This window comes from Zingiber officinale, chromosome 2A, assembly GCF_018446385.1.
Source record: "Zingiber officinale cultivar Zhangliang chromosome 2A, Zo_v1.1, whole genome shotgun sequence".
Lineage (NCBI taxonomy): Eukaryota > Viridiplantae > Streptophyta > Magnoliopsida > Zingiberales > Zingiberaceae > Zingiber > Zingiber officinale.
The window spans coordinates 40,546,686-40,556,389 of record NC_055988.1 but is presented as its reverse complement, the minus strand read 5'-3'; positions in this window follow the sequence as shown (position 1 = coordinate 40,556,389).

Here is a 9,704-nt window from a genome sequence, read left to right as displayed (position 1 = left end):
TCTTATGGTTAGGAATGTCTTTAGTATGGACATTGTGAGTTCTTGATTTTACCATTAGAGCTTGCAGAGCCTTAGATGTTTTCAGGGACTTGATGATTTTGGTATTTCTAGAATGTTTGGATCAGTTTCCATTGTCTTTGTTGACGATGTTGTGGTCTATTTCGGATATGAGGTGAGTCACGTACACCATCTTCGTATAGTTCTAGAGATGTTTCGACGGAAACGTCTATATGTGAAGATCAGTAGTGCGTATTTTGGTTGTCTTCTGTGAGATGTTGGAGACACACGGTCACCAGTAGGAGTATACCGTGGTTCCACAGGAGATAGAGGTTGTTACCATTGGGTAGTAGTCGTAGTCTATACAGGAGACTCGCAACTTCCTTGGTCTGGCTCGATATTACAAACGGTTCGTCGAGGGTTTTTCCCGCATAGCCATGCCACTGACACGCCTGACTAGGAAAAACGTGAAGTTTACGGGGTACAAGGATTGCGAGACCAGCTTCCAGGAGCTGAAGCGGAGATTAGTGTCGGCTCTGATTTTGGTTATACCTTCTGGAGAGGACGGATTTGTCCTCTACACCGACGCGTCTCTTCAGGGTTTGGGTGCTGTTCTGATGCAGCACGGCAGAGTAGTCTCTTATGCTTCTCGATAGTTGAAGGAGCATCAGAAGAACTACCCAGTTCATGATCTGGAGTTAGCTGCCATCATCTTTGCTCTGAAGCTTTGGCGGCATCATTTATACGACATTACATTTGAGATTCTCAATGATCATAAGAGTCTCAAATATATTTTTACTCAGAAGGAGCTTAATCTCCGATAGAGGAGATGGATGGAGTTCCTGAAGGATTATGATTGTACCATTAGCTATCACTCGGGGAAAGCTAATGTGGTTGTCGATGCACTCAGCAGGAAGTCCAGAGGGACTTGGCTTGCCACCGAGTTTCAGTTACAGACTTGATTCAGGGTTTCTCCGAGTTAGACCTTGAGGTGCAGGGACATACAGCGCAGGGTATTCTTGTTACCATGGTTGCTCAGTCGTCGATCAAGACGAGGATCCGAGAGGCCCAGGCTAGTGATCAGCATTTGCAGTTCATTGGCAGCCAGATAACTTCCGGACAGCAGACCGAGTTCACACGAGACGAGGAGGGTATTATATACTTCCGAGGTAGATTATGCGTACCTTAGTCTCATCCGGTCTTACAGGAGCTACTTCAGGAGGCTCATCGCTCTCGATTTGCGATCCACCCAGGCGGGACCCGCATGTATCGAGATTTGAGGCGTTCTTACTGGTGGAATGGTATGAAGAAAGACATCGCGGAATTTGTAGCTAGATGTCTTGTCGTCAGCAGGTGAAGGCTGAGCACCAGAGACCTGCTGGGTTACTTTAGCGGATTCCTATTCCTGAGTGGAAATGGGAACATATTACTATGGACTTTGTGGTGGGCTTGTCGAAGACACGACGAGGCCATGACGCGATTTGGGTAATCGTTGATCGATTAACCAAATTCGCGCACTTCTTAGCGATCCGGAGGACTGATCCCCTGGATCGATTGGCAGATCTGTATTGCCGGGAGATCATCAGATTACATAGTGCCCCTTTGACTATTATTTCGGATTGAGACCCCCGGTTCACGTCTTGTTTCTGGCAGAGTCTGCAGCAGGCCTTGGGCACTCAGCTCCGATTTAGTACAGCTTTCCATCCGCAGATAGATGGACAGTCAGAGCAGACTATTCAGACTCTAGAGGACTTGCTGAGATCTTGTGTATTAGATTTTGGAGGCAGTTGGGAGGACCATTTGTCATTGGTAGAGTTCGCCTACAACAACAGCTTTCATTCGGCTATCCAGATAGCACCGTTTGAAGCGTTGTATGGTAGGCCTTGTCAGACACCCATCCTCTGGGATGAGGTTGGGGAGGCCCAGCTATTGGGACCTCATAGAGCTCAGCATGAGGCAGAGTTGGTCCGTACTATCAGACGGAGGATGTCAGAGGCGCAGGACCGCTAGAAGAGTTATGCTGATCGGAGACGCAGACCCCTGGAGTTCTTTATTGGTGACCATGTATTTCTACGAGTTTCACCCACGAAAGGGGTGAAGAGATTTGGTCTAAGAGGTAAGCTAGCTCCGCGATACATTGGCCCTTTCCAGATCTTGGAGAGCATTGGAGCAGTAGCTTATCGGCTGGCACTACCACCGACCCTTGCAGGCGTGCACGATGTATTCCACGTATCTATGCTGAGGAGATACGTACTCGACCCGACGCATGTGCTGACAGATATCTCAGTTCCAGTTCAGCCTGATGTCACTTATGAGGAGATTCTGGTACAGATTTTGGATCGGAAAGAGCGTCAGTTGCGGAATAAGACTATCCGGCTGGTTAAAGTCGGATGACAATATCATTCGGACGAGGAGGCTACTTGGGAGCTCGAGGATACGATCCGAGCTCAATACCCCCATCTTTTCACTTGAGATATGTGATTTAATTTACCAGCCAGCATTTATACTTTATATTTGTTGTTAGTACTTGCTGATGGTAGATAACGAAATTTGGGGACCAAATTTTTATTAGGGGGGTGAATGTAAAATACCAGAAAATGGTAGAAAATAATAAGGGGAATTTTCAGGAATTTTTAGAAATTTTTCAGGAATTTTTCGGAGCTCGTATGGACGAGTTTACAAGGATAAAAACGGGGACCGGGAAAACTTGTTTGGGTTACCCCATTTAAACGAGGAAAAGTTTTCTTTTCCTTTTTATTTTTATTTTTCTTTCTTTTCTTTATTTCCTTTTTCTCCGTTTTCCTTTCTCCCGCGACACTGTGCCCTCACCCGAGCGATCTCCCTGCCCTAACCGCCCGCGCACGCGGTGGTTTTCTCCTCCCTGAGTATACAAGTCGCCCCCACCCGATTCTTCTCCTCTTCGTCCTCCACCTGACGACGCCACCTTGCTCCGCCACCTCGCCGAGCCGCGCGCCGATCTCCCTTCTTTTCCGACTACACCACACGAGCGCCGACCGAGCCTTCTTCTCACACGAAGCCAGCCCAGCGACGCCAGCCGATCGTCGACCCCTCCTCTGTGCTCGTGCCCTAGCTAGCCGCTGGCGTTGCACGGAGCAGCGCCGCTCCTCACAGCGCCACCGACCCCTGTGCCCTAGCCTCTCTACTCAGTCATCTCCTTCTCTGAGTCGCCAGCCGAAGCACTAGCAACATCTCCTGGTCGCGGAGGTTCGTTTTCTTCCGGAATATGAATTCTTCAAACGCTGCATGATACCTGTTTGTTCAAATGTCTGTTAGAACTACCGATTGTGATTTGTGCTCTGTATGGTGTTCTGCATTTTGGTTGAAGGGTTTCCATGATGTTTCTGCTTAGTTTTCGTGGTCTATAAGAAGTTTAGTTCTGAAAATTTTAATACAGTTCTACCTCTCATGCTTTAGGTATTTCGATACGAAGTTCTACGATGATTGCATATCTGGAGCTGTTTTGGCTTTGCTTTTGAATCGATTTGTGATTTGCTTTGGAATTTAAATCGTGCAGTGTGTGCGTTGTTCCATTGTTTGATTCTGTTATAGGAGATTTAAAGCTATTGGAATTTGGTAGATTGGATTATCTTTAGATTTTTTTATCTAATGTTATGATTAGGGTTAAAGGCAATTAACCATAGTTAATCGTTGGATTTAATTTAGGAAGGTCGAGATTTATGATTTAGGGGTTTTCCCTAAATTGTTCTTAAGGATTTTTATTTAGCTATTCGTTTAATTTGTAGCTAAATAAAAATGTATGTTTAATATCACAAGACCTTGACACGAGACGAGTATCTCGACGTAGTATTTAGATCAGTTTGGACTTTTCAATTGGAGACGGGTACTTTTGACTTTATGTCATTTGATATGCATAGTAATGTCTTTAACAAATAGCAACGATTGTATTTTCTTATTTGCTTTGGTTGATCACTACCTGATCTGTTACATGCTTGTTTGTTTATTTGCTATGCACATCATGTTAGTATTTACCTTATTATACATACTTATAGAGGTAGTGACATAACCATGATATATATTATGTTCATGACCTAGGATTTTTCATATCCTATTTGATCTGTGTACCTTTGATTTGATTCATTGTTTTGTGGTACACATTTTATATTTATACATGGATATTACTATGCTGCTCAGTATTGTGTCATGCTTAGTGTCATGCACTATTCACATGATTGCATGTTGTGCGATAGTCTGCTCCATTATTGTTGAGCACATCGTCGGTTTCATCTCTCTCGGTGCTCCGTTGGTTCTCTCATGGGTAGCGTGACGCGGCGTGGTAGCACGTCAGTTTGGATCTGTCGGTGCTCTGTTGGTCCGCTCATGGGTAGTGTGACGTAGCGTGGTAGCACGTCAGGGATCCCTCCCCGTCATGGTGTACCGGGAGATGAGAGCATTGCGCTCCCCCATTTATGATTTGGGGTAGGAGGACAGGTGTACTCCGACAGCATCCCGTCCACTCGGTCACTCATCAGGAGCAGTGAAGGCAGAGTGCATTGTTGTCACAACCCTACCCACTCGGTCTCACCATTGTGTGTGAGATGACTGACTGCCGTCAGGGGTGACCATGACATTTGCATCATATGCATGATGCATTTATTGCTTGTGTTTGCTGCATTTACTTGCTGCATTTATATGGATGCATATGATTGACATGCATATAGGATTTATGACACTCTCAGTCTGACGACCCTGTTGTACTTATACCTTGGTCCTGGTTAGTACAGTTTTCTCCTGCTTATTTCAGTTGCATTTATCCTTCTTGTATCAGGAGACTGTATGCATGATTAGTGCTGGTTGCTATTTTCTTTATTATGCATATCAGTTGATACCCACTGAGTGTTGGACTCACACCCTCCTCCGTTGTTATTTTCAGGTTGATGCTGTCCGGAGAGTTCCAGTTGCTAGTCCCCTACCCAAAGTTATTTGATCTTTTTGTTATGTCTCTTATTGCACTATTTGGACTTGTATTAGTTTACCTTAAGGATACTGTCGATGAGCTTATTTGGATTTGTTTTACTACACGCCTGCCTAGACAGCAGAAGAGGTAAGTTGATTTTATCGTCGGATTTGAGCTTTATGAGTGTAGTGGAGTAGGACATCAGTTTTGTGCTTTATGAGTGTAATTGAGTAGGGTTGTTTTTGAGTCTTCTTATCATTGCTTCTTAGTTGTTCACTATTAAACTGCGTGGATGTTGGATGTGTAATTGTTGCTTATTTATTATTGTTATTGTTCCGACCGTGTTGGCCGATATATGTGTGGCCCTGGGGGCGATGTAGAAAGTTTCAGATTGTTCGCCGTACAGGGGAGATGCTATCGAAAATATCTTCGGACAGGGACTCCCCCGGGGCGTGACACTAGGTGCTTGCTTAAGTCCATATAAGACTTTCTTTAGCTTAAAAACATAGTCAGGGTGGTCTAGACTTTCAAATCCAGGTGGCTGCCCTACATAGATTTCTTTTTTTATTTGTTCATTTAGAAAGGTGGATTTGACATCCATTTGATACAGCCTAAACCCTTTATGGGTTGCATAACTGAGTAACATTCTAATGGACTCTAATCTAGCGACTAGGGTATAAATTTCAGCATAGTCAAGCCCCTCTAGTTGACTAAACCCCTTAGCAACTAGCCTAGCTTTTTTCTAGTAATTTCCCCAGTTTCTCTTAATTTATTTGTAAACACCCATTTTGTTTCTATTATCTGTTGGTGCAATCGACCTAGGTTGATCGGTACGATCATGGTTTTGATGTGTGTGTCAAAGAGTTTAAGTTAGACTTTCATATATGTTTGATATGTGTGCTTAAGTCTTGCAGGACTTGGTGAAACACACATGAGGAGCTTGGTGCAGTTAAGCTTGGGAAGCTCATCCTAGGGCTCGGATCCTTGAGTCGGTGAAGGATGGTGTGGAAGACATCTGAGGGACCGCCGGACGAGGAGCAACAGAGTGGAGCCGAGGGAAGCGGACTTCAAGGCAACGTGAAGGATGGCACAGAGAGGAGCCGCGGGCTCGGATGCATCTGAGGGACCAAAGCCGAGGAAGAGGGCTACTCTAAAAAGGATGAATGTGAGTGTGTAACCGTGACCAGTTGACTGGTGGAAGTGATAGTCGACTGGTCCAGTCGACTATACAATCGACTGGGAGCGAACAGAAGCATTCTGTTAGCTCAGCCAGCAGCGACCAGTTGACTGGTAGTTTTACCAATCGACTGGTAAGTAGTCGTTAGCAAACCATTGGTATTACGAAGTAGTCGTTGGCTACCTCCAACGGTAGCACCAGTCGACTGACAAAAGTACCAGACGACTGGTACCGAGATGAGTTGTTTTGTTGATCAACTCTCTCCTATTATTTATAGGAAGCTTTGGGGCATAAAGGAGGTTACTCATGCTTGTTGAATAACTCCTAAGTTTTTGCCCAAAGCTTCCAAGTCCACTCTTCCTCTCGAAACCTAAGTTCCATCTTGTAAGAGGAAGAGAGCTTTGTGAGAGGTTGTACTCCACCGAGAAGGAGTAAGATCTAGTTAGAGATTGCTGGGGATTGATTCACCGAAGGATCAAGAATTTGTCAACCTCAAGGACACGCCGTGGAGTAGGAGCAAGTAATCTTTGAACCATGTAAAGGATTTGTGTTAGCGTTTGTATTTTTGTTTGATTTCATTGTTTTAGTTTCCGTATTTCCACTACGTACTAACGTTTTGTAGAGAAGAAACAAAGTTAGGGGTGACCTAGCTATCCAACCCCCTTCTAGCCGGCCACCGATCCCCTACAAGTGGTATCAAAGAGAGGACGCCTTCAACAGACTAATCGCCGAGAAGAGCACATCATCAAATGGTCGGCTCAAGCATTCATCCACCCAAATTCGAAGGAGAATTTTCTTGGTAGAAAAAGAGAATGGAGGTATTTTTCAAAATCGATTTTGACATTATGCTAATCATGGAAAATGATTTTGAAATGCCTAGGGATCAAAACAATGAGATATTGGAGAAAATAAGATGGAACAAGAAGCAAAGGGAAGAGCATCTAGCAAACTCAAAGGCCTTACATCATCTACTAAATGTCCTTCCCCAACAAGAAGTAACAAGGGTTAGGAACTACTCAAGCGCCAAGGAGTTATGAGAAAAATTAGTAGAACTTCATGAGGGGACATCGGAAGCAAAACTAGTAAGAAGGGATCTTCTTTGAACTCAACTCAACAATATCAAACTCGAAAAAGGAGAAAATGTATCAATACTTCACGCTAGGATTAAAGAAATTTTGAATGGACTAACAAGTGTAGGTGAGAAACTCTTAAACAGAGATATCTTGATGAAAGCTATCAATGCTTTCCCAAGAACCATAACTTAGAGCTTCATTGTAGACTCATTCTACATTTCAAAGGATCTAGAGAAGAGTTCTCTAGATGAATTCTTTTCAACCATGGAGCTTCACGAGACTCGAGTTGAAGGATTAGATGGAGAAGCCAATAAATCAAGAGGAGTAGCCCTTGTGACAAACAAGGGAAAGGGTAAGAAGAAGAAATCTTCATCCCCACCATCCTCCGACTCCGAAGAATCAAGTGCCTCAATGGATAACGATCAAGAGGCATATATGGTAAGGAAGATGAGAAAAGCATTTAAATCTTTTTCTACTAACAAATCCCATGCTAGGAAAAATTCAAGAGGCAAGAGTAGAACTAGGAAGGTCATTTGCTATAATTTCTAAGGAGAAGGACACATCAGGGATGATTGTCCTCTCTTGAAGAAGAAAGAAGAAAAGAAGAAGGAAGAGAAGAAGAAGTCAAAAGAAAAAGGGAAGAAGGTCAAAAACCTAAAAGTAACATGGGATGATCCATCGTCATCGAAAGAAGAAGAGCACTATGTGCCCCATTTTGCTCTAATGGGAATTGATGATGTTGTGTCCACCTCATCCGAAAGAGAAGAAGGAAGGAGCTCAAGTGAAGATGAAGAAGGGAGCTAAAGTGAAGGGGGAGGTCAAACTTCGGATTTAGACTTCTCGGTAAATGAGGTACATAATCTTCCTCCCCATGTTTTAATTAAAATTATTGCAAGTACAAATGATGATTTGTTTAAAGCAAAAAAGAAAGAACAAATATTTGAAACATGAAATTTGCATGCTTAAGGAAAAATTAGAATCCATGTGTTCTAAGGACAATGATATGCATGCTTCTTCTACAAATTCAATTGATTCATGTTTAGTAGAAGAAAATAAGGTTTTAAGGTAAAAGGTAGAATACCTTACCAATGCCCTTAGAAAATTTGAAATTGGATCCAAAACTTTAAATATGATCATTGGGAGTCAAAGGACAAGTTTTAAGAAAAATGGGTTAGAAAACAATGAACCCAACAATGAAAAGACCTATCATATTCTACTTGCTAGGGGCAATCAAAAACTAAGACCATAGATAGAAAATGGATCCCCAATAAATATTTGGTTAACCCAATTAGAAAGAATTTCTATTGGGTACCAAAATCAATTCTCAAGGGTTAGAGGATTTAGGGTCAAGTCAACCATGGAAATCATAATTCCAATTTTTTTTTATATGGTTGACTTGAGACCTTAAGGGGGGCACTTAGCCTTGATAGAAATTTATGATAAAGAGGGCTAAGTAGAGGTTACCTTTATTGCATCTCACAATGACTTTCATTATTTTCTAACCATAAATATGAGATGATAGGATGATACAAATAATTCACTTATGCTTATGACATTTTGATGAGTTATAAAATGTATCAATTTTTAGAGATCATAGGTCAACTATGGGAAAAGCAAATGTTTAATTAATGGACATCTTGCCCATATATCATATGTCACGCCCCAAAGGAGTCCCTGCCAGACAAAAATCTGACAGCATCTCCCCTGTACCGGTGACAATATGAAGCATCACTACAAACAAAATATACATCAGCCACATGCGGCTGGAATATTTATATACACAACCACGCAGTTATAATAACAGCCCATACGGCTGGAATGAAACAATTACAACCACGCAGTTATATATAAAAGCAGCCCACACGGCTGTACCAAAACAAACCAACACAGCGGAAAAACGAAAACGGAAAGCCCAATACAACACAATCAGCACACTGCTAGCCTGCTAGGCTTTATACAACAACCACAGCAACAAATACAATAACACACCAAATACAACAAATATCGAATACAAATAAAGATATACCAAAACCCGAAATGATCGTCGGATGTGACGTAGGACCCGACAGATAGGATACTCCGAGCGACACTCCAACCATCTACCTGAAAACATAAAGATATACATGCGGTGGTGAGTATAGGTAACTCAGCGGGTAATAGAAAAGATAGTGCATGGTCCATAAACAACATGGAGATCACAAGTATACAGTCTCAGTAGGGAATAAGAACATGATCATAGTATCATAGTCAATGCACCTAAACATAACTGACATAATAACCTGACATATAAACTGTACAAACCACAACTAACATAATGATAGATACATACCCAATCTGGAATCGACACATGGTACAATGATTAGTAAACTCATCGGATCTGCAACAGATATACCCGTGACACCTGTGCAATATAAATACGACTGCATATACATATAAAATAAATGACATGTATGCAGCATGGCAACCAAATGCAACAATCATATCTCAAACAAGTGCAACAACGCCAATCACATGCAACTAG